The sequence below is a fragment of the Bufo gargarizans genome, chromosome 3 (genome assembly GCF_014858855.1).
Source record: "Bufo gargarizans isolate SCDJY-AF-19 chromosome 3, ASM1485885v1, whole genome shotgun sequence".
Lineage (NCBI taxonomy): Eukaryota > Metazoa > Chordata > Amphibia > Anura > Bufonidae > Bufo > Bufo gargarizans.
Window position 1 is genome coordinate 410,852,326 of NC_058082.1, and position 25,642 is coordinate 410,877,967.

The 25,642-nt window shown below is 40.8% G+C and overlaps 1 protein-coding gene across 1 annotated transcript in view; it reads left to right on the forward strand.

The window, feature by feature from the left end:
* Positions 1 to 4,805: 4,805 nt before the first annotated feature.
* LOC122933391 (C4b-binding protein alpha chain-like) overlaps positions 4,806 to 25,642 on the forward strand; it is a 107,504-nt gene continuing 86,667 nt past the window's right edge. Inside the window, exon 1 of the mRNA XM_044288360.1 lies at positions 4,806 to 5,026. The gene's annotated coding sequence lies outside the window, so the exon portion shown is untranslated. The remainder of the gene's footprint in view (positions 5,027 to 25,642) is intronic.

Genomic DNA, 25,642 nt, shown 5'->3' on the forward strand with positions numbered 1-25,642 from the left:
AACCACGGATTCTACTAAATTGTGAAAGAGTGATCTCAATTCACTGGTTGTGGGGTGTCCACATTGATTGATAGATAAGGTATTGAGTTAACCACTAGTGTTAAGCGCGAATATTCGCATTCCGAATATCGGCACTTCGAGAATTTACGAATATTTTGAATATAGTGCTATATATTCGTAATGACGAATATATATATATATATATATATATATATATATATATATATAATCCAGAAGATTGGGCGGCACTCCAAGGAAAAGGATAAGTGAACTTTATTCACCCAGGTGGTGCAACGTTTCGGTTCTGCACTAGAACCTTTTTCAAGCAAAGTTACAACTCAAATCACAGCATTATATACAGGTGAATCAATTAGCATGTTCAACATGTGACCACACTCCACCCAGTGGGTGTGTTACAAATCTCGATCATCCAATGAAAACAGTGTATACATCAAAAGTAAACATAATAAAAATACAATGAAACATACATATGAAAAATACATGTGACATACATGTTTATAAACAGTGTATCCATAACCACATACTGTATCAATCAATTACAAGATCGATCTGCTCAATTAGTGCACTGTGATGTGTTATGTTATATAACGAAGAAAAGCAGAGAGGAGAGGGGGCGATCAGAAAAGCATACCAGAGGGACAGGAAGAGACCTGTCATGCCGTTGTTCAGCGTTGTTTGTATTTCACTGCGCAAACACAGCGCCGCACCAGTCTGGGATATGCCGGCCGAGGACCTCTGATGTCATCAAAACCGGCCGCAACGTCATCTTCCCGAGTCTTTCCCCATGCGCATGCTCAGTGAACAAAGTCTGTTCCCAGCGCCATCTTGCTTAGTGGAAACAGACCCCTGCGTCAATATACTCAGTGTAGCACATCCAAACCATTTATTAAGAGGGTATCGGCAACTCAGAAAGAAGGGGACAATCTAGAAACCAGAATGTCTCACATCATATCCACATGAGGCCATGCTGTCATATGGACAGGTTCTGAGGCAGAATTGGTCGAGTTTCATGGCTTCCTCAACAGCCATGATCCGGATTTGCAATTTACTCTCATTCACTCCACGACTGAGATCCAGTTTTTAGACACCAAAGTGGTGCTTAAGGAAGGAGTGTTACATACCGAATTGTACACGAAACCCACTGATGTGAATATGTTGCTTTGTTTCAATAGTTCCCATCCGAGGAAAATGATACAATCATTGCCCTTCTCCCAGTTTCTCAGAGCCAAGCGTATAGTGTCTAATGAGACCAAATTGGAAGAGACCTTGGGCTCTATGGCCCTGACATTTCAGGATAGGGGTTATCCCAAGCGGTTGCTAAATGAGCATATCAATAGAGTGCAGAATTTGGATAGAGCTGACCTATTAACACCACGAAAAGCTATCCGTAAGGTGGCCAGAATTCCATTCATTTCTGTGTATGGTGAACATAGTCCTTCAGTCAATAAGATCCTGAAAAAACATTGGGGCCTACTAGGCACATGTTTCAGTGATATCTCTGAATTCCAGCGCCCACCTCTCCTCTCCTACCGTAGATCCAGGAATCTGAAGGATCAGTTGGTGAAGGCGGATATAGGCTCAAAGGGATCCTTGAAACAGACCACGTTGGCGCAGTTGGGCTTGGGTTGTTATCCCTGCCTTAACTGCGTCAACTGCAAGTATATTCGTAAGGGGAGGAGTTTCATACACCCTGTGACTGGTGAATCTTTTAAAATTCTTTTTCACCTAACCTGTGACTCCAGCTACGTTGTCTATATACTATCTTGCCCATGCAATTTACTATATGTAGGGGAGACGACCACAGAATTGAAGACTCGCCTCAATAACCATCGCTTGAGTATCAGAAAGAAATTGATAGACTTACCGGTATCCAAACATTTCACGGAAGCCAAACATAAGGAAGGCGACCTGAGATGCTGGATAGTGGATCAGATTCCCCAACCCAGGCGAGGTGGGGATAGATCTAAGGTATTGAGACATAGAGAACTTAGCTGGATTCACAGGTTAGGCAGTCTGAAGCCTCATGGCTTAAATGTAGACTATAATTTTGGGGACGTTCTGTAGGTTGGTTTGCCCCTTATGTCAGGTCGGATGTCATTAGGCCCCTCGTGTATACACTAAGGGAGTTAATTAACTCAATTAATATATATATTTTCTTGCCTTAGTAATTAATTTTTCTTTTTCTTTACACAGATTATTCACGCTTCACTATTGGAGGATTGGCAGAGACGGTCGGGCTGATCGCAACATACCATAGAGAAGAGGGTTATGTGGGACATTTTTTGTCCTGCATGGTTAATTTTATTATTCTTTAGATACCTGTATTTTTTGCCGCATGCATATTTTGACAAGCACCATGGGAAACCTGAGCGATAAGATACCCAGCTGCTGTCCACACTCTGTGACATCCGTATGCCCTAAAGAGGAGATCCCTCCTGGGTATGAGGGCACTCAGTAACCACAGTGTCGCTTTTGCAGGGACCGCAGATTCCGTGGTCGCAGCATGGCCTCATGTGGATATGATGGGAGACATTCTGGTTTCTAGATTGTCCCCTTCTTTCTGAGTTGCCGATACCCTCTTAATAAATGGTTTGGATGTGCTACACTGAGTATATTGACGCAGGGGTCTGTTTCCACTAAGAAAGATGGCGCTGGGAACAGACTTTGTTCACTGAGCATGCGCATGGGGAAAGACTCGGGAAGATGACGTTGCGGCCGGTTTTGATGACATCAGAGGTCCTCGGCCGGCATATCCCAGACTGGTGCGGCGCTGCGTTTGCGCAGTGAAATACAAACAACGCTGAACAACGGCATGACAGGTCTCTTCCTGTCCCTCTGGTATGCTTTTCTGATCGCCCCCTCTCCTCTCTGCTTTTCTTCGTTATATAACATATCACATCACAGTGCACTAATTGAGCAGATCGATCTTGTAATTGATTGATACAGTATGTGGTTATGGATACACTGTTTATAAACATGTATGTCACATGTATTTTTCATATGTATGTTTCATTGTATTTTTATTATGTTTACTTTTGATGTATACACTGTTTTCATTGGATGATCGAGATTTGTAACACACCCACTGGGTGGAGTGTGGTCACATGTTGAACATGCTAATTGATTCACCTGTATATAATGCTGTGATTTGAGTTGTAACTTTGCTTGAAAAAGGTTCTAGTGCAGAACCGAAACGTTGCACCACCTGGGTGAATAAAGTTCACTTATCCTTTTCCTTGGAGTGCCGCCCATTCTTCTGGATTATACATTGGGGTAAGAAGCCTGTTCCCCTGGAGACGTGCACCCTACCTTTATTTGATTGTGTTCCAGTGCCGCCATTTTTCCTTTGTATATATATATATATATATATATATATAATTTTTTTTTTTTTTTTAACACAGTACACCTCAGGTGATCTTCCCTCCCTTGTTCTAGCTTGCGGGCCAATGAGAAGGCTTTGTCACAACTTAGCAACATCCCTAGCAACCAATAGAAAAGTTGCCTACCCCTTACTCTACAAGTTGCACGTATTGCAAAAAAATGTGCATAATTAATTGATGAAAATTTGCAGGCGCAAATTTATTGGAGCACTCTATCTGGATATTGCGGAAACACGCACGGACGCCATCTGTGTTTTGCGGATACGCGATTTGCGTACCGCAAAAAACACCACGGTCGTGTGCATGAGGCCTAAAGCTTTTCTACTGTTCTGCCGCGCCAACCATTTTCTCCAGTCTCAGGAAACTTATACCAGCTTGAAAAATGTAGCATAAGTGACCCACTCCGGTATTTTGCGCGCATTAAGCGAATAATATTCGCCTGATGCATCAGACTAGATCATTCTGGCAGTAATGTTCTGACACACCAGAATTTTCGCAATCAAGTATATAATTTAGAATTCTCAAATTCGTGTATATATTATGAATATTCTACAAAATATTCACAAAATATTGCAAATTCAAATATTGCCCCTGCCGCTCACCACTATTAACCACTCATTCTACGAGTGAAAGAGCGGGCTCATTTTATACCGTCTGCTGTTTCCACATGGTTTGCTAAAGGACCCGTTTTGTTACCTACTGATACAAGTAGTGGTGCCATGACAGAGTGGGGAGGGTGTCAGCAGTAAGTTTGTGTTAACGTCAATAGATATATATATATATATATATATATATAAATAACATTGACATATTTTTAACAGTACAATTAAAAGTGTAGTGGATTTGAGCAGGAGAGCGGAAATGAGTTTTGTAGATATGGTATAATCTCAGGTGTTGTTACGGTTTGTGAAACACCTCTGAATAAAAAATTATTTCTCACAGAGAGATGCCCTAGGTCCAAGCTAGTTTCGCCCTCATAGTTGTGATGTCATGATCAAGGTTGTTATGAGCATCTACCAAACAATTGCGTATTCTCTATTTTGGGGCATTGGACCCCAGCTGATCAGCTGATTCAGTGAGTTGCCGCGCTACCCAGAGCTCTGGTGAGCACAGCCGGCTACCAGCATCTATTATAAAACGGCGCTGTCCATAGTACATACTACAGAGGCTGTGCTTACCCCTTTAACTTAACAGAAAAAGCTTCAGTTGAAGGTGAAATATGTGCAAATACAGTATTAGAAGGGGTTAACAAAAGTAAATGATAGTCCCCTACCTTGGAGTTTGCATTGTCTTGTAACATCAACCTTTGCCTTTGTTTGGTAAGGCTTTAAGTGGTTGAAGAGTAAATGTTTAGCCCCTCTGCAAGTGCATGTTGATTTTGTGCACATTTCATCTCTGTCGTGGGCTTTTCATGGCTCTGGGCTTATTTTGTTGATTTTGGTTGGAGGTGCAACACCATCTAAAGAGAGGATATCGTTGGTGGAGCGGGAGCACGGTTCCTTTTAGCTCCTCTGCTTGTAGGCTGTCTGGAGAGAGGCTGCGAGGTGGTAGTGCTGCTGGGACTTGTGCTGGAGCTCTGTCTACTGGAGCCATTTTCTTCCTTGTTCCTCCTTGTGAAAACGTCGGTAAGGCACTTCAGGAATTCCTGTATTCCTTCTTCTCCTTGGCATCTTCGTGTTGCTGATAGTGTTCTGCAGGTTTGGGTACAGTTTAGATGACTGCTGAACACCTGCAGTCGCTTAGGGAGGCTGTGAAGCTATGATGGGAAGCAGAGCTCTCAAGATGAGCAACTATCTTTCTTCCAGTCTGGATATTCTGCCCTAAATTGCATAACTTTTCATTACACGAAAAACAACATTTTTAATTGCTTTAAACCTGGTGTACCACTTAGGCCTAATTCACACGTCTGTAGTGTGTTTTGCGGATCCACGGATCCGCAAAACGCGGACACCGGCAATGTGCGTTCCGCATTTTGCGGACTGAACATTGCCGGCACAAAAATAATATGCCTATTCTTGTCCGCAATTGCGGATAAGAATAGGACATGTTCTATTTTTTTCGGAGAACGGAAATGCGTACCATAGAAATGAATGGGTACGCAATTCCGTTCCGCAAAATGCCAAACTAAATTGCGGACGTGTGAATGGGGCCTTAGGCTACATGCACATGAACGTTGTTTGTTTCCGTGTCTATTCCCTTTTTTTTTTTGCGGATAGGATGCGGACCCATTAATTTCAATGGGTCCACAAAAAAGCGGACAGCTCCCCCGCTTTTTTTGCGTTGCCCCGCAAAAAAATAGTGTATGTCCTATTTTTTCTAGTTTGCGGACAAGGATAGGTATTATTACAATGGATCCGCAAAAAAAACGGATGCCATTCAAAATGTCATCCGTTTTTTTTGCGGATCCACCAGACTAAAAAGTCATACATGCAGTACTTTTAGTCCGGCGGCCTTTCGCCATGCACTGCCGTGCTGCGCCGGAGCTCCGCCCCCGTCCCAATTATAGTCAATGCGGACAGAGCAGCGGTCCAGTGGCACGGCGAAATAGCGGCAGGACGGATCTGACAAGGTGAACAGTCTGTCAGATCCGTCCTGCCGCTTGTGTGAAAATAGCCTTAAAGATAATATAACTGGATCCGTACATAACGGATCCAGCAAAAACGCTGGTGTGAAAGTGCCATAGAAATCGTTCTCCATGTTGCATGTGTTTTATGGTATTTTTCATCAGGCCTTTTATTACACTATAGAAGGAGTAAACACGCCTCTGTTTCTTTATGCTGCATTTAAAAACAATCTAAAGCACAAAAAACACCAATTAGATAAATAGCTAAAAAAAACACTTGTGTTTCCTACATTTCAGTTTGGTTGCTAGGGGCAACTAAGCCGGTTTTCCTTTACACCAGTTTTGATAAATCTACCCCTATGTATGAAGGAAACCTTTCCTAGATATATACTACTGATACAACATCTTTCTAACCAAACAGCACTACACGATAAACTGCTTTCCTTCTCAAGGGCCTATTGTTCATGCTACTACAACCTGAAAGAGGATCTGATTTTCTGTTAATAATTATGATCACTGTTTACATACCCAGATTGTGTAAAAATTGTGAGCACAAGTTGACTATGAAAAGAAACAGCAATTTTTTGCTACCCAAGGGTCCCTACACTCATGAATAACCACTTGCATTTTTTCCACATCATTGTGCTGTTTTTTCGGTTTGTCAGAATGACTTACCACTAGCGTTTTCTTTGTTTCGTTTATCCCCTATGTTGTTGTCAAAAAGCCTGAAAAAAAGGCAAGAACTACAACATGCTGCTTAAAAAGAAGCTGGAAAGACAAAAAGTGCCACTTAAACGGGTATTCCCATCTTGGACACTAGGGACTAGGGAGCACTTTGCAGGCTCCATTCTGAGTATAGCCCCCAATGTCCAAGATGGGAATACTCCTTTCATGAACAAAAACGCCAGGAGCAAAATAAATGCTTGTGTGTCCTGGGTTTCATAGACCTTCAGCTAACATCTGGAGCTGCCATTTTTACAGCAAAAAAAAGTATCCAATCTTACAAGAAATGTATAGATTCTGGATATTTTTGTTTCAAAATTGTGATAACTAAATTGAATGTCTGTATTAACTCACTGGGACTATATGTTCTCTTCAGGTGCCATTGCATATACAAAACCTTGCCAAAAAAGCAAAATATACCAAAAAACCTGGTTAGTTATTAGACTTCTTGCTCAAGACTGTAGTTTCAGTCAATTCATTTTAATGGGGTGAAAAAAGAATGTCTGTTCTATGGGCCAGCAAAAAAATAAAAAATAAAAAATAGAGCATGTCCTATTCTTGTCTATTTTGTGGACAAAAATATGCATTTTGCAATATATTGCGGGGCATGTGGAAGGTTTCTCCCTGTGTGTCCAGAATGCAGATGCCTTTACTAGCTCTAGTGTGTTAGCACAGCTTCATTCCTGGACTGATTTCCCCTCATTTCTTCCTGTGCCTACAGTCATCGATGCTGATAATAGTATGATTTCACTCCCACTACAGAATTTACTATGTGTACTCTGCTTTGTCTCTACACTTGTATATAGCTGAAGAGATTCTGTGTGAGCTGTCCTCCTTGGATGTTTCCCCCGTCCATACTCCAATTTGCCATGTTCAACCACACCGCCCATATAGCAAAACACTAGGGGAAGAACTTACACATGGTTTGCAGAAGCTAAATGGCAGGCCATTTTTTAAGGAAGATTACGTTGCATATACTTTAGGAAGCAAATGACTGCTAAAATAAATTATGCAAAGGTGTCCATAGTCTGCAAATTTCTCAGTATTGGTACTGCATATTTCTAACAATTGTGCAATCAGCTTCCTTATCTAATGATCTCATATCTATCTATCTAAGGGCTCCATGCCCATACTAAGATAAGATGCCTTTATTGTCACTGTACAATACAATGTAATACAATGTACAATACAATGAAATGTTGTTTGGAGCAATCCTAGATGCCATGGACAGAGGAACAAGAACTGACATTTAAACTAAAGCATTACACTAGAAAAAAACAAAACATTGCACTAGAAGGCATTACTATTCATAGTTCACAGCATATATATATATATAGTAAGTGCTTGTGCGTATATATACACTGATTCAGACACCACTGCAGACAAGAGGTCATCATGGGTTCATGAATGCAGCAGTCACTTTCAGTCTGTGGTAGTTTCTATCCTAGGAAGGGGCAATAATCTCTGAGCATTTAGGAGACTGATTGCTTTGGGGTAAAAGCTGTTCTTCAGCCTAGTGGTGCGGGCATGTAGGGCTCTAAGACGCCTACCAGAGGGTAGGGGAGTGAAAAGGCTGTGGCCGAGGTGAGTTGGATCCCCGCAGACAATTTTTTGCCCTGTTGCTGCAGTGAGCAGTGAAGATGTCACCCAGTGTGTCGGAATATTTATGCTGTCTCCGATTGACAGTCTATATGATTTATGTGAATAAATTAAAATCAGTAATAAAGGAGATTCTAACTTATTATCATAAATACCAAGCTAAAACAAGCTCGTGATCTGCGTTGAATTGAAGACAAAACCCAGTTACAGACAAAATATATATGTAATTTATTAATACAATTTATAGTGCAAAATAATATATATATAACAAAATTGGCGGTAATAAAATTCAATCAATGATATGCAAAATAGTGGTAAAGACAAAAATAATTGAGAACATATATCTATATATACGTAATTATGCCTTCTTATAATAATACCCCTCACTTATATTAAAAGTCAATTTAATACTTGATTTCTCTCAGCCGACAAATGTCCGATTAAACCCAAATCTGGTTTATCTTTTATCTATATAAATATATATATATTATCAACCATACTGGTCTAGAACTGAATTCAGTTCCTTGGAGATAATACCGTGTTTTCACTAGTATATTTTTAATCTCCCTGTATTGGATTAATTTTCAGGATGATGCTGCAGGTACACCCCAATCTTATTCCAAAACAGATACTATACACAAAGTATGGTTAATTGAATATATCTATAGATATGTATTATATTAATTAATTATCCTATAAAATATAGGTAAGGTTATACTATACCAAAATGTCAGCTAGCAGAAATCAGTTTCAATGGTTCTAAGATGGCTGCCTCCAATGACTGGCAAGATGGTCAAGATGATGTTCAGAGGGAGAGCGAGCGAGATCGACCCCTTCTCTCAGCCCATACCATCTTTTTATCCTATCTTAGAAAGGGCTTGGCCAAGTTTTATCATTAACTAGTGACCTCACTTTATAATTAATAGAACCTCCCTCTAGGGAAAAATATACCCTAGATCTTTGTTACCCTAACACTAGATGGCACTAGTATTCCATACAAAAATCGAAGCATTCATTTATTTCTCTTATTCATATAATAGCAATAAAATGTAATCTAAGGTTTCAGACAAACCTTGAGAAGATCTTGAAGAGACAATGAGTTTTATACTTGGTCAACTAACTTGTGTATCCTTAAGTCTTTTGACCAGACTTGATTAAATCAAGATAAGTAGGGCTATCTCAATTCATTGTTCTTGGATGAGACAGGGTTTGTTCATGATCACCTGTATCCACATTTCTCCATTCCAGGAAAAAAATAATTAATTTGTGTGTTCCACTGAGACGGATTCTAAACATGACAGAGGAGTTTATACCTCATTTCTAATCTTACAATTGAATATATCTATGAGGACTATACTCTTATATATATACTATATATTCAGCATACCTATTAAAATTGATTATATAAAATCAATCTACTCCTATATTGATTAATATAAAAACCACAAAGAAAGATTAGAGTCTTTCTATTCACTAAAATCATCAAAACTCAAATACATTGTCTTATCTAGGCCATCACATTTCATTAGACCTTGGGACATCTCCTTCTCACAAAACAGACTTAGGTAAACACTTTGGTATATATCGTAAACCTTAGGTTAGCAATTTCAGAGTAAAAAAAAATCCTGAATTCACTCTGCCTTAAAATAAGACAAAATGGTTGTCCCTTAGGCTCATGTCCATACACTTATATAGGCCTTATAATTATGGACTTTATTCATACTCAATAGTTCTGACAAATCCCCCCCCTTCTTCCCACGTTAGTCAAGGATCCCCTTAAGACCTAACTGGGAGAAGGTCGGAAGAATTTTCATGTTCATCAATATTGTATCTGAGTCTTTTATCGCATCATAACGTCAATCCTGGAAAAGTATATTATCACAGAGATTCTGTGTCCAATGGTTTTAGCATGTGAGAAAAATGCAAAACTTGGCACCAATAATGCCATTATTGCTGTGACTTTGTTCTCATGCATAATGTACCAATTTGGTTCCTTTCCCAAGCTAAAATGGTGATATCCGGTATCTTCATCCAATGAATGTCCTTGGATCCAGTTTCGCAAAGATTCTTGAAATATAATCTTCTTAGCCATCATTCACAATCCTGGGACATCTGAAACACGACTGTAGATTCGGGTTGATGATTAGTTCCGTCTTTAATTGGACCTCTTGAATCAACACCATCTGCACGATATCTGTATCTTTGTTGTCATCATCATCGCCAGGAATCACGTCTGGTTCCGCCCGTCCTTTTTCTATAAAGGAAAATGAAAGTATGAATACAGTATATATATATATATATATATATATTTATTTATTTATTTTTTTCTTTTGAGATATACAGTTTCCCTAGCGTTGCTATGTAAAATGCTTTATATGGAAACCCCAGAATTGGAACATCTGTGAACTGAGAGAAATCAAATTAACGCATCCTTATTCATTCTCTTATTCAGCGTCATCTTCTATGATTCTCAGTTCTGATCTTGGATGACATACTCGCAATTGATTTACATGGACCCATTTCTCGATGAAACCATCTTTGGTATTAATTTTCACCTTATAAACTACAGGTGATATTTTATCAATTACATCATACGGACCTTTCCATGATGGTAGAAATTTTCTTTCTTTTACCCGATCCCGGGCAAAGTTATAGAGATACACTCTATCTCCTACCTCATATTCCTTTTTGGTAGTTTTCAAATCATAATAAGTTTTGTTACTTACGGCGGCTTTCTCAAGATTCTTCTGCGCGAAAGCAAACGCGTGTTGAAGATACTTACGAAGGTCTTCCACATACTGATGTGTCGTGGTTGCATTGATCAGGTTATGATCTGATGTGCGATACAACAGATGTTGAGGAAGTATCATTCTTCTTCCTGTCATCAGCTCAAAAGGTGACATCTGGGTAGCCGTACTTGGAGTAGCTCTAATGGCCATGAGTACTAATGGTAACCTTATATCCCAGTCTTTACCCGACTCCTTAACATATTTCTTAAGGATGTTGACAATAGACTAGTTATAGCGCTCAACGGATCCGCTAGATGTTGGACGATAAGCAATGTGTAATTTTCTCTTCACACCCAACATCTTCCACATCTTCGCCATTACCTCACTTACAAAGTGTGATCCACGATCTGAATCAATCCTTAATGGTAACCCAAATCTAGAAAATACATGGTTAATCAACAAAAATGCACAGGTCTCGGCTGTATTATTGCGGGCCGGTAGACACTCTACCCATTTTGTAAATACACAAGTGACGGTTAACATGTATTTATTTCCTCGGGATGACCGGGTAACAGGACCAATAAAATCGATTTGGATGTCAGACCATGGTAATGAAAAACCTTTCTTCTGAAGTGGAGCACGATGTTTAGGACCTTGCGGTTGAAATTGCGCACATACCAAACAACCTTGACAATAACTCTGGACATCCTTTAACATATGAGGCCAGTAGGCATAATCACGTAGTGACTCATATGTAATCTTTTCTCCACGATGACCAGCTGTAGGTGCATCATGGGCATGCTGTAACATTAAACCTCTAAATGTAGTAGGAACTACCCACTGCTGAATACCATTTTTAGAGGTTCTCATTAATAACCCATCCTGAATACTAAATTGGGATTTGGATTTCATAAGTAATCGGAGGTCTTCTTTTTGGGTAAAATTATCCTCCGATATGGGATTATTATTAGGATCCTCAATATATTTATAGAAGATTCCCAATATAACATCTTCCTTCTGGCTTTTGATCAGATCCTCACTAGAAGATTCTTGGCTCCATTGAACTATACTATTTTCAGTTTGGGCCTTAGCCTGTTGTCTAGTGATAGCGTCAATGGGAATCATCTCTAGTAGATGATCTATATTCACATGATCACCATTTATGGCTCCTTGTTTGGCTAGTCTGTCAGCTAGGTCATTACCCTCTTTATCTTTATTTTGGGTTTTGGAATGACCTTTAGTCTTTTTCCAATAAATGGTTAGATCATTATGTCGGACTAGCTCATCTATGGCACAAAACAACTTGGTGTGTTTCACTGGTTTGTTATTGGACCGTAACATATGACTCCTCTTCCATGTGGGCATATATTCTACAAAGCTGTTCCGCACATAATTTGAATCAGTAACAATGACGAATTCCTTTATATTGTGCTCTATAGCAATTTTAACGGTTTGGTAGACAGCTGCTAATTCGGCTACCTGGCTACTCTTAGCACCAATACTATAACCTATTGAAATACTCGGGCACCCATCTATCCACGTGATACCAATTCCTGCCACTAGTTTTCTTTCGTCCCCTACAATGGTGTGGTAAGCACAACCATCTATGTACGCACAAGGGAGTAGAGAGCAATAGTCGTCTTCATACGCTTTGTAAGGGGAAGATTTTTGTTCCTCTAGAAAATCATCTATCAGTTCTTCCGTTTGAGAATTAGCAGTGTCCAGTCCTTGGGCTACTGGACACTTTTTATTTTGCTTATACTGAACTTCCAACGGCCATCCTTGTAAAGACAAGGTCCAAGCAGTGATCCTGCTGTTAGACAAGTTACCATCCCTAATTTTATCACTCTGTAGATATTGTAGGGGTTGATGGTCCGTTTCAACAATGATTTTCTCACCCTGTATAAAACTTCTAAAGTTTTGAAGCGCCCAGACTGTGGCTAGTAAAGCTTTTTCACAGTTGCTAAACTTTATTTCTACTGGTGACAGTGATTTACTTGCATAAGCTATAACTTTATGCAATTTATCCTGTTTTTGGCATAGGACAGCACTAATACTAAGATTTGTAAAACCAGTTTCCAGATAAAAGGGTTTACCCCCCTCGGGATAAGCTAGACATGGGGCTTGGGTGAGTCTCCTTTTAAGCTCAGACATAGCTTGTTCCTGATCCTCCCCCCATGTCCAGGGTACACCTTTCTTTAACAATGTCAGCAATGGTTTACTAATCTCAGCATAGTTATCAATGAATTTACGGGAGTAATTCATCATACCCAGAAATGATCTTAATTCACTAATGTTGGTAGGCGTTTTAGATTTCATAACAGCCTCCACCTTTTTCTTCTGGGGATTCAGGCCTTCACAGGTAACCTCATGTCCAAGGAAATTTACCTTAGTTCGACACCACTGGGCTTTCTGTAAAGAAATTTTCACATCTGCCTCTTTCAACTGATTCAGTACATGCCTAATTTCTTGAATATGCTGGTCAAATGAAGTACTTTTCATCAAAATGTCATCTACATAAGTTAAATTTCCTCTTTCTGTGGCATCAGGCATAGCCTTATGTAAAAATACAGCAAATTCATGACCTGAATTTATGTACCCAAACGGTAGTCTAGTCCAGGCAAACTGTTCTTTACCAAAAGTAAAGGCTAATTTGTATTGATCTTCAGGGCTTACTTTGATGGTCCAATATCCCTGAGCGCAATCTAAGGTGGTAAAGATCCTAGCGCCTTGCATTTGTACCAAGCATTGGTCTATATACGGCACGGGCCAGCCGGACATATATACACGTTTATTTAGCTGACGAAGATCAGCACATAAACGCCATTGACCATTCGGTTTAAGAATTCCAAGAATAGGATTGTTATAAGAACTGTGCACTGGTCTTATAATACCTCTCTCCTTGAGATTTTGGATTATTTCCGCTAGCGAGTCGTAACAAGCTAGTGGAAGACGATATTGCTTGATATAAACGGGAGGTGCCTCAGGATCAGTCTGGATCCTGGCAATGTGTATGTCAGTCAGACCACAATCAAAGGAATCTTTAGCAAAGATATCCTTGAATTCTAAGAGAACTTCCTTTAGTTGCTGTCGCTCTGGGTCATTGGAGCATCCATTAGCTAATGAGATTTGTTGCTGGACCATTTCCATAAACCCTGGAAAAACTTCTGGTTGACCTATTTCATAGGTTTCCTCCAATCTGTCAGTGAGGTCATGATTTGACTTACCTGCTTTTTCAGCAAACTCATGATATTCCTGGGCTTCCTGCTCATTGATTGTATGATCAAAGGTAAGAGAGGATTCCTCTACCTTACAGGTACCTTCTTCAAGATTAAAAGGATATACTGAACTAATGGTGAACAATCCTTCAGGAGAAGAATAAAATGTTTGTTCAACCAATTGTTCTTCTGTTAGATACGATTCAGGTATTAGGCCAATAATTATATTCTGAAACCCAAAAGTATAATAATCTGAATCTAATGCCATACCAATGATAGTGTCTTTAGACAAATGAACTTCATTTGGCATACCATTATTCACAATTATTTGGGTTTTAAAGGTTTGTATATTCACCATAGGGGTATGATTTACTGAAATACCTAATTGTTGCATTCTGTTTGATAGGCATATCAATGCATCACCATTCTTTAATTTTTGGCCTTTTGACACCTGAATGGGTAACAGGAAATTATTAGTACCTGGAGGGATGATTATATCTCGTGGCACTAATACACTGACTGCATAAGGCAGTATCTGGGATGACTTGAGTGCTTCATGTTCATCCATAAAACCTTCAGGATTCCCTTTTAATCTTGTCCACAATGTGGAATTCACTATATCCACATGGATAGCAAAACGATGTAAAATATCGTTGCCAATGTACATAGGATATCTGGGTTCATCAAGCACCAGGAATAAATGAGTAGCCGATTTTCCTGCAATAGAAATGGTTAATATACATTTCGCAATTATATTATGATCCTCAGAATCATTATCTAAGTCATGTATCCAATTATCTTGTGGATTTGGATATCGAATCACTTTAGAATTGACCACTTGATTTAGTAGATCCCTACTAATATAACTGTTTTCATGGCGCAAATCCAATTTAGCCCTCTTAGTTCTTCCTAAGTCATTCACCTGTACTAGGAAGAACATCTCATCATCCACCTTTTCCATTCCCACTAGGAATTGTTCGTGACCATTAAACCCCATAGGGTCAGTAGTTTCTGGGTGTAGGTGGATTGTAAGAACATCCCCTTCCAAACATACATCTTTTACTCGTTCAGGAGACACACATATGGTGTTATCTTCCTGTTCACCTATAGTGGAATTTGGAGTGATTTGCAGGAAAGAGACATCAGGGACTTGGCTATTTCGGGAATTGTACCTCAATGGAATCCGGCCTTTCCTCTATCACATGGCAGTTACGCCTATTGTGATAGGATTGTGATTGTTCATAATTAATGGGCATCCTCACTTGAGACCATATCACCTTATTAACAAAATCAATAACTGGACTTAATCTTTTCAGGAAATCAATGCCAATAATTAATCTATCAATGGGCATATCCACGATCAATGTAGGATGGCTAATTATTTTGTTTCCTACTTTAAAATCCAGCCAAGCTTTACCTAAAACCTTGAAGGCATTGCCTGAGACACTTACCAGGTTAGCATTAAAACTTTTTAACTTATACCTGTTAGAAGATACATCCTGCAATTTTTGGAAGTATTTTACAGATAATAAAGTTGCTTGGCTACCTGTATCTATCAAGGCTATTATTGGCGAGAAATTATCAAATAATTCAACTTCCATATAATATCTATTATCTATTTCTTGTATGGAACAAAGATATTTGGAATGATTATTGAAATGGTTTTCCTGCTCAGCATTTAGACTTGTCCTCAACTCCTCCTCCTTCCTTTTATGAGCAGGATCGCATGTCTTCTTCTGTGCAGCTGAAGACTTTGTGTGCTGTAAGACAGAACAAACAGGTTTCCCCTCCCCCTTGCCATGCGGCTTTGTAAGGGTTAAATTCTTTTTTAAGGGAAAGACAATTATATTAGATTGCTCCACTTTACATACATTTAAGTCATCAACCCATGCAACATTTGACATATTTACCTGCTTCTCCCCCTTTATATTTGGGGAGGATTCTCTACAGGAGAGGTTACCCCTAAAAAAGGATTTTTAGGGTTAGCAGTGATTGTTTTAGACAATTCCTCCATCCGTTGCATTAACATACCAAACTGATCTTGGATTTGATCCATTCGATCATATAGGTTACTTCTCTTTCTCCCATAATCTTTTGGAGATTGATTTTGGTACCGATATGATTGTGATCTCCCAGAACCATCTGACTCAGAACCACTTTGAGCCCTTTCTGGCCTACGTTGATATCCCCAATAATAATTATTCTGATATCTTTGAAAAGGAGGGAACCGTCTATTTCTAAACTCCTTCTGGTGGTTTGGGTTCTTTTCAGCAACATTTGGACCCTTATTCCCATCTGGCCTAGGCTGAATTTTATTTGGCTCGGAAGGTCTAGGAGTTTTTAACACATCAGCATAACTTCTTTTAGGGCTTTCAAATTTTCCCTGATCTCTTTTTATGTGAGTTTCTGCTATTTCCGGAGACTCATCACAATTTTGTATTGCAGCGTACAGAGTTGTACTCTCAGTGAGTAACCAATCCAGAGTCTTTCTGGGATGGTAATCCCTGGCCAAAATAAATTTTATTTTATTGGGCAAAGCGTCATAAAATAACTGGATAAATTCACTACCTTCAAAATTGGGATCTTTTTCAGATAAACTATAGGCATTTTTGAGGACTGACAAAAATTCCCTGGGACTTTGATTATGTCTACATTTCAGGGTAAATAAGGCCCTCCTTGCAGCAGTAGCGGACTTATAGGGACCAAATTCAGTTTTTATTTCTGCGACCACATCTGACCAAGAATCCCTACCCATATCTCTAAGGGAATTAAAGAAATACCGGTGTTTTGGTTCGAATACCCAGGTAATAAATTCAAGTTTCTGTATGTCCTTTTCTAAATGTAAAGTTTTCATGGCCTCCTCATATATTTCCAAATGACTTATTATGGAGGGTGAACCCTTTTTTGCAAATTGACCCACAGTTTCCTTGAGAAATTTGATCACTTTAGTAGTGTCTATCATGGGTTGATAAGATCTCTGTACTGAACTTTTAGAGGACCTAGGAGGTGAAATCGGTCTTAATTTAGGAAGAGAATGTTCTCTCAGAGCCATTAATTCTTCTCCATTAAAGGGGTTGTCATACTTACTTTCTGCATCTGATTCCCCCCTGGAATATTTTACCTGCACTCTATTAGAATCCTTAGGCTGTCTGAATTGAAGAGGGTCAAGATCCCGGTTATCTAACTCTGTTTGTAAATTTCTGTTGTCCTTATACAACTTTTTACATTCCTCATCTAGATCCACCATAGACAATTGACATTTAGACAATTCATTAGTAGCCTGACTTAATTTCCATTCCAGAGTCCTAATAACTTCTTGCTGTTGACTGTCATTATATTCTGATAATTTAGCAGACCATTGTGCCAATTCACCAGAAACCATGGCCGCCTTATTTTCCATTTCAGATAAATCTTTTTGAAATTTATCAATTTCATATGCCTGTTCAACATTTTTATATTTTGCTTTTTCTAATTGCTTTGCTATTTCAATAACTAAATATACAAATTCAGGCCAAGATTGAAGGATTAATGAATCCTTATCTTTCTTATGTTTAGCTTGGGAAATGTGACAGAGATAATCAGCAAACCGGGATTTATCAGACCAGATATCATCTGCATATTCTACAGCTCTCTTTTCCAATTCAAACCTCCAATCTTTTAACTCTCTCTTAATATCCAACCTGTCATGCATATGACCCAACACAATATATTCAATTAATTCTTGAGTCTTTCTATCATGTATATCAGTCTTTACCACTGCAGCAGCAGCCTGCATGCCTTGGCTAGCCTCGCCATTGTTATCAGACATTTTTTTACTTGTTGCACTACAAGTACCACAATAACTTTATCAAATATATATTTTGCACCCCAAAATTTTGTTTCTATTACAAGCAGATCTCGGTAGGGACCTCCAATTTAATGTCGGAATATTTATGCTGTCTCCGATTGACAGTCTATATGATTTATGTGAATAAATTAAAATCGGTAATAAAGGAGATTCTAACTTATTATCATAAATACCAAGCTAAAACAAGCTCGTGATCTGCGTTGAATTGAAGACAAAACCCAGTTACAGACAAAATATATATGTAATTTATTAATACAATTTATAGTGCAAAATAATATATATATAACAAAATTGGCGGTAATAAAATTCAATCAATGATATGCAAAATAGTGGTAAAGACAAAAATAATTGAGAACATATATCTATATATACGTAATTATGCCTTCTTATAATAATACCCCTCACTTATATGAAAAGTCAATTTAATACTTGATTTCTCTCAGCCGACAAATGTCCGATTAAACCCAAATCTGATTTATCTTTTATCTATATAAATATATATATATTATCAACCATACTGGTCTAGAACTGAATTCAGTTCCTTGGAGATAATACCGTGTTTTCACTAGTATATTTTTAATCTCCCTGTATTGGATTAATTTTCAGGATGATGCTGCAGGTACATCCCAATCTTATTCCAAAACAGATACTATACACAAAGTATGGTTAATTGAATATATCTATAGATATGTATTATATTAATTAATTATCCTATAAAATATAGGTAAGGTTATACTATACCAAAATGTCAGCTAGCAGAAATCAGTTTCAATGGTTCTAAGATGGCTGCCTCCAATGACTGGCAAGATGGTCAAGATGATGTTCAGAGGGAGAGCGAGCGAGATTGACCCCTTCTCTCAGCCCATACCATCTTTTTATCCTATCTTAGAAAGGGCTTGGCCAAGTTTTATCATTAACTAGTGACCTCACTTTATAATTAATAGAACCTCCCTCTAGGGAAAAATATACCCTAGATCTTTGTTACCCTAACACTAGATGGCACTAGTATTCCATACAAAAATCGAAGCATTCATTTATTTCTCTTATTCATATAATAGCAATAAAATGTAATCTAAGGTTTCAGACAAACCTTGAGAAGATCTTGAAGAGACAATGAGTTTTATACTTGGTCAACTAACTTGTGTATCCTTAAGTCTTTTGACCAGACTTGATTAAATCAAGATAAATAGGGCTATCTCAATTCATTGTTCTTGGATGAGACAGGGTTTGTTCATGATCACCTGTATCCACATTTCTCCATTCCAGGAAAAAAATAATTAATTTGTGTGTTCCACTGAGACGGATTCTAAACATGACAGAGGAGTTTATACCTCATTTCTAATCTTACAATTGAATATATCTATGAGGACTATACTCTTATATATATACTATATATTCAGCATACCTATTAAAATTGATTATATAAAATCAATCTACTCCTATATTGATTAATATAAAAACCACAAAGAAAGATTAGAGTCTTTCTATTCACTAAAATCATCAAAACTCAAATACATTGTCTTATCTAGGCCATCACATTTCATTAGACCTTGGGACATCTCCTTCTCACAAAACAGACTTAGGTAAACACTTTGGTATATATCGTAAACCTTAGGTTAGCAATTTCAGAGTAAAAAAAAATCCTGAATTCACTCTGCCTTAAAATAAGACAAAATGGTTGTCCCTTAGGCTCATGTCCATACACTTATATAGGCCTTATAATTATGGACTTTATTCATACTCAATAGTTCTGACAAGTGATGGTAACTAAGTACCAGTGATTCTGCCAGCCATTCTGATGATGCGCTTGAGGGTCTTCTTGTCCTCAGAAGAGCAGCCGGAGTACCCCACTGTAATGCAGTATGTGATAACAGATTCTATGGTGCACCTGTAAAAATTGACAAGCAGCTGTTTTGGGGGTTGTGCTTTCTTCAGACTCCTCAGAAAATAAGGCCTCTGAAGGCCTTTTTTTATAATTTCTGTTGTGTTTTTTTATCCATGCTAGGTCCTGACTAGGGATGAGCGAACTCGAACTGTATAGTTCGGGTTCGTACCGAAGTTTGGGGTGTCCGTGACACGGACCCGAACCCGGACATTTTCGTAAAAGTCCGGGTTCGGGTTCGGTGTTCGTCGCTTTCTTGGCGCTTTCGTGACGCTTTCTTAGCGCTTTTTGAAAGGCTGCCTTTTTGCAAAGCAGCCAATCAACAAGCGTCATACTACTTGCCCCAAGAGGCCGTCACAGCCATGCCTACTATTGGCATGGCTGTGATTGGCCAGAGCACCATGTGACCCAGCCTCTATTTAAGCTGGAGTCACATAGCGCCGCCCGTCACTCTGCACTGATTAGCGTAGGGAGAGGTTGCGGCTGCGACAGTAGGGTGAGATTAGGCTGATTAACTCCTCCAAAGGACTTGATTATTGATCGATCTGCAGCTGTGGATCATTGAGCTGCTGAAATTCAAATGCTCACTGTTTTTAGGCTGCCCAGACTGTTTGTCAGTCACTTTTTTCTGGGGTGATCGGCGGCCATTTTGTGTCTTGTGCGGTGCTGCGACCAAGTGCATCCAAGCTGCGACCAAGTGCATTTAACCCTCAATGGTGTGGTTGTTTTTTGGCTAAAGCCTACATCAGGGTGAAGCTGTCACACCAAGTGCATTTAACCAGCAATAGTCTGTTTATTTTTTGGCCATATACTACATCAGGGGCAAGCTGCGCCTGTCACCAAGTGCATTTAACCCTCAATGGTGTGGTTGTTTTTTGGCTAAAGCCTACATCAGGGTGAAGCTGTCACACCAAGTGCATTTAACCAGCAATAGTCTGTTAATTTTTTGGCCATATACTAAATCAGGGGCAAGCTGCGCCCGTCACCAAGTGCATTTAACCAGCAATAGTCTGTTCATTTTTTGGCCATATACTACATCAGGGGCAAGCTGCGCCCGTCACCAAGTGCATTTAACCCTCAGTAGTGTGGTTGGTCAAGCTGTCACACCAAGTGCATTTAACCAGCAATAGTCTGTTCATTTTTTGGCCATATACTACATCAGGGGCAAGCTGCGCCCGTCACCAAGTGCATTTAACCCTCAGTAGTGTGGTTGGTCAAGCTGTCACACCAAGTGCATTTAACCAGCAATAGTCTGTTCATTTTTTGGCCATATACTACATCAGGGGCAAGCTGCGCCCGTCACCAAGTGTATTTAACCCTCAGTAGTGTGGTTGGTCAAGCTGTCACACCAAGTGCATTTAACCAGCAATAGTCTGTTCATTTTTTGGCCATATACTACATCAGGGGCAAGCTGCGCCTGTCACCAAGTGCATTTAACCCTCAATGGTGTGGTTGTTTTTTGGCTAAAGCCTACATCAGGGTGAAGCTGTCACACCAAGTGCATTTAACCAGCAATAGTCTGTTCATTTTTTGGCCATATACTACATCAGGGGCAAGCTGCGCCCGTCACCAAGTGCATTTAACCCTCAGTAGTGTGGTTGGTCAAGCTGTCACACCAAGTGCATTTAACCAGCAATAGTGTGGTTATTTTTTGGCCATATCCCAGTCTAATTCTGTCACTAAATCCATACCGGTCACCCAGCGCCTAAATACTAGGCCTCAAATTTATATCCCGCTAAATCTGTTGTTACCGCTGTACTGTTGTGGCTGGGCAAGTTATTTAGTGTCCGTCAAAGCACATTTTTTGTTCTGGGTTGAAATACAATTCCCAATTAAGCAATTTCATAATTTAGTGGTTTCTGCTATATCAGAGCTATTTGAAATCTATCCCTAAAAGGGTATATAATATTCAAGGTGCACATAGGGTCATTCAGAATAACTTCACACACACGCTACTGTGCATTTCCAAGTCTAATTCTGTTAGTAAATCCATACCGGTCACCCAGCGCCTAAATACTAGGCCTCAAATTTATATCCCGCTAAATCTGTCGTTACCGCTGTCCTGTTGTGGATGAGCAAGTTTTTTAGTGTCCGTCAAAGCACATTTTTTGTTCTGGGTTGAAATACAATTCCCAATTTAGCAATTTCATAATTTAGTGGTTTCTGCTATATCAGAGCTATTTGAAATCTATCCCTAAAAGGGTATATAGTATTCAAGGTGCACATAGGGTCATTCAGAATAACTTCACACACACGCTACTGTGCATTTCCAAGTCTAATTCTGTCGCTAAATCCATACCGGTCACCCAGCGCCTAAATACTAGGCCTCAAATTTATATCCCGCTAAATCTGTCGTTACCGCTGTCCTGTTGTGGATGGGCAAGTTTTTTAGTGTCCGTCAAAGCACATTTTTTGTTCTGGGTTGAAATACAATTCCCAATTTAGCAATTTCATAATTTAGTGGTTTCTGCTATATCAGAGCTATTTGAAATCTATCCCTAAAAGGGTATATAATATTCAAGGTGCACATAGGGTCATTCAGAATAACTTCACACACACGCTACTGTGCATTTCCAAGTCTAATTCTGTTAGTAAATCCATACCGGTCACCCAGCGCCTAAATACTAGGCCTCAAATTTATATCCCGCTAAATCTGTCGTTACCGCTGTCCTGTTGTGGATGGGCAAGTTATTTAGTGTCCGTCAAAGCACATTTTTTGTTCTGGGTTGAAATACAATTCCCAATTTAGCAATTTCATAATTTAGTGGTTTCTGCTATATCAGAGCTATTTGAAATCTATCCCTAAAAGGGTATATAATATTCAAGGTGCACATAGGGTCATTCAGAATAACTTCACACACATGCTACTGTGCATTTCCAAGTCTAATTCTGTCACTAAATCCATACCGGTCACCCAGCGCCTAAATACTAGGCCTCAAATTTATATTCAGCTGAATTTGAATACAATACATTGGGCCAAATAATATTTTTGTTGTTGTGGTGAACCATAACAATGAGGAAAACATCTAGTAAGGGACGCGGACGTGGACATGGTCGTGGTGGTGTTAGTGGACCCTCTGGTGCTGGGAGAGGACGTGGCCGTTCTGCCACATCCACACGTCCTAGTGTACCAACTACCTCAGGTCCCAGTAGCCGCCAAAATTTACAGCGATATATGGTGGGGCCCAATGCCGTTCTAAGAATGGTAAGGCCTGAGCAGGTACAGGCATTAGTCAATTGGGTGTCCGACAGTGGATCCAGCACGTTCACATTATCTCCCACCCAGTCTTCTGCAGAAAGCGCACAGATGGCGCCTGAAAACCAACCCCATGAGTCTGTCACATCACCCCCATGCATACCAGGGAAACTGTCTCAGCCTCAAGTTATGCAGCAGTCTCTTATGCTGTTTGAAGACTCTTCTGGCAGGGTTTCCCAAGGGCATCCACCTAGCCCTTCCCCAGCGGTGAAAGACATAGAATGCACTGACGCACAACCACTTATGTTTCCTGATGATGAGGACATGGGAATACCACCTCAGCATGTCTCTGATGATGACGAAACACAGGTGCCAACTGCTGCGTCTTTCTGCAGTGTGCAGACTTAACAGGAGGTCAGGGATCAAGACTGGGTGGAAGACGATGCAGGGGACGATGAGGTCCTAGACCCCACATGGAATGAAGGTCGTGCCACTGACTTTCACAGTTCGGAGGAAGAGGCAGTGGTGAGACCGAGCCAACAGCGTAGCAAAAGAGGGAGCAGTGGGCAAAAGCAGAACACCCGCCGCCAAGAGACTCTGCCTGCTACTGACCGCCGCCATCTGGGACCGAGCACCCCAAAGGCAGCTTCAAGGAGTTCCCTGGCATGGCACTTCTTCAAACAATGTGCTGACGACAGGACCCGAGTGGTTTGCACGCTGTGCCATCAGAGCCTGAAGCGAGGCATTAACGTTCTGAACCTGAGCACAACCTGCATGACCAGGCACCTGCATGCAAAGCATGAACTGCAGTGGAGTAAACACCTTAAAACCAAGGAAGTTGCTCAGGCTCCCCCTGCTACCTCTTCTGCTGCTGCCGCCTCGGCCTCTTCTGCTGCTGGCCTCTTCCTCCGCCTCTGGAGGAACGTTGGCACCTGCCGCCCAGCAAACAGGGGATGTACCACCAACACCACCACCACCTCCGTCACCAAGCGTCTCAACCATGTCACACGCCAGCGTTCAGCTCTCCATTTGAGAGAAAGCGTAAATTCCCACCTAGCCACCCTCGATCCCTGGCCCTGAATGCCAGCATTTCTAAACTACTGGCCTATGAAATGCTGTCATTTAGGCTGGTGGACACAGACAGCTTCAAACAGCTCATGTCGCTTGCTGTCCCACAGTATGTTGTTCCCAGCCGCCACTACTTCTCCAAGAGAGCCGTGCCTTCCCTGCACAACCAAGTATCCGATAAAATCAAGTGTGCACTGCGCAACGCCATCTGTAGCAAGGTCCACCTAACCACAGATACGTGGACCAGTAAGCACGGCCAGGGACGCTATATCTCCCTAACTGCACACTGGGTAAATGTAGTGGCAGCTGGGCCCCAGGCGGAGAGCTGTTTGGCGCACGTCCCTCCGCCGCCAAGGATCGCAGGGCAACATTCTTTGCCTCCTGTTGCCACCTCCTCCTTCTCGGCTTCCTCCTCCTCTTCTTCCACCTGCTCATCCAGTCAGCCACACACCTTCACCACCAACTTCAGCACAGCCCGGGGTAAACATCAGCAGGCCATTCTGAAACTCATATGTTTGGGGGACAGGCCCCACACCGCACAGGAGTTGTGGCGGGGTATAGAACAACAGACCAATGAGTGGTTGCTGCCGGTGAGCCTCAAGCCCGGCCTAGTGGTGTGTGATAATGGGCGAAATCTCATTGCAGCTCTGGGACTAGCCAATTTGACGCACATCCCTTGCTTGGCGCATGTGCTGAATTTGGTGGTGCAGAAGTTCATTCACAACTACCCCGACATGTCAGAGCTGCTGCATAAAGTGCGGGCCGTCTGTTCGCGCTTCCGGCGTTCACATCCTGCTGCTGCTCGCCTGTCTGCGCTACAGCGTAACTTCGGCCTTCCCGCTCACCGCCTCATATGCGATGTGCCCACCAGGTGGAACTCCACCTTGCACATGCTGGACAGACTGTGCGAGCAGCAGCAGGCCATAGTGGAGTTTCAGCTGCAGTACGCACGGGTCAGTCGCACTACAGAACAGCACCACTTCACCACCAATGACTGGGCCTCCATGCGAGACCTGTGTGCCCTGTTGCGCTGTTTCGAGTACTCCACCAACATGGCCAGTGGCGATGACGCCGTTATCAGCGTTACAATACCAGTTCTATGTCTCCTTGAGAAAACACTTAGGGCGATGATGGAAGAGGAGGTGGCCCAGGAGGAGGAGGAGGAGGAAGAGGGGTCATTTTTAGCACTTTCAGGCCAGTCTCTTCGAAGTGACTCAGAGGGAGGTTTTTGGCAACAGCAGAGGCCAGGTACAAATGTGGCCAGCCAGGGCCCACTACTGGAGGACGAGGAGGACGAGGATGAGGATGAGGTGGAGGAGGATGAGGATGAAGCATGGTCACAGCGTGGTGGCACCCAACGCAGCTCGGGTCCATCACTGGTGCGTGGCTGGGGGGAAAGGCAGGACGATGACGATA